Consider the following 1,147-nt stretch of genomic DNA (forward strand, 5'->3'; position numbering starts at 1 on the left):
AAACAGGCCCACAAAGCTAAAGTGACCTTGTCATCCTAGGCATCCTGGGATGAGGACCCTATGGCCTTGACCAGAGGCCAACACCCTTTCCTGGTGACCCCTCTGACCAGTCCAACGAGCGCTGTCTTTAGGTCACCCTCATGCTGGCTTAAAACCAGCTAATGTTGACAGAGCACTTAGTATACTAAGAGCTTTATAAGGACTATCTTTTTGATAGTCCTTTTTTTTTTTCCACCTTGAAAGTCACAGTTTATCTTTCTACAATTAGATTAGGAGGGAAAAAAATGAAGAACCCATTGGTAGCAGGAAGAAGCAAGAGTCTTCTAGGATCTGGCATTTGATGAGATAGATATTCAGTTACTGTGCATTTCCATTGTTTTTCCATGGCAGAACATATGGCGGAGACTTGGGAACACGCATGCCTGAAGCCAAGTTACTCTTATGTTCCATAACTATGTTGCTTGCAGGGCTGTTGTTGCCACAGTAGTTGGCTGTGCCCCAGACAAATGAGGTGCTGGTCTGTTCCCACAGATCTTTATCCCAGTCTTCATTGAAAGGAGGGCACTACCAGGTGCTCTCGGCCAGAGGCTCTTGTCCAAGGTTCCTGGTTTGGTTGACAACATCCTGCTCAATACAACTTTTATCGCCACAGCTTGAGATATATGGTGGCTTATTGCGGCCCGAGGAATCTGGTGGTGAGCATTGAAGGGACAAGTAGCCAATTTGTTTGCAACATCAGGATGATTCTTTCTGCACTGGATAAGATGATAAGGAAACCTGCAGGCCCTGATCTGGTGGTTTTTATCATAGGGGCATTGTAATAGCTTTTCAGGGTCCAGGGAATCGACGTAAGTTTCTTCCATGTTGGAAATGATGGAGCTGAATCCAAGTGCTGGTCGAGACAGCCTCTTCCCACAGTCGCTTTCTCTGGACCTCCAGGCCCCAGCAATGCTCACTTCCGTCCCCCCTATCTTTTTAAATTTATTTATTTTTATCGTCAAAACCATCAGAGTTTAATAAAAAATGACTCTTAACAGTTCATCTTAACAAGTGATTAGCCATGATAGTCAAAATGTATACACAAGGCAGTAATCTTCTGTTAATCATTAATGCTCTTTTCTCCTGCAATCATGAGTCATTAACTTCT

At 43.9% G+C, this 1,147-nt stretch overlaps 1 pseudogene; it reads right to left on the minus strand.

Annotated features, from left to right (window-relative positions):
• Positions 1 to 250: 250 nt before the first annotated feature.
• Positions 251 to 917, minus strand: LOC125175364 (gametocyte-specific factor 1-like; annotated as a pseudogene).
• Between the last annotated feature and the right edge of the window lie 230 nt (positions 918 to 1,147).

Source organism: Prionailurus viverrinus, chromosome C2, assembly GCF_022837055.1.
Source record: "Prionailurus viverrinus isolate Anna chromosome C2, UM_Priviv_1.0, whole genome shotgun sequence".
Taxonomy (NCBI): Eukaryota; Metazoa; Chordata; class Mammalia; order Carnivora; family Felidae; genus Prionailurus; species Prionailurus viverrinus.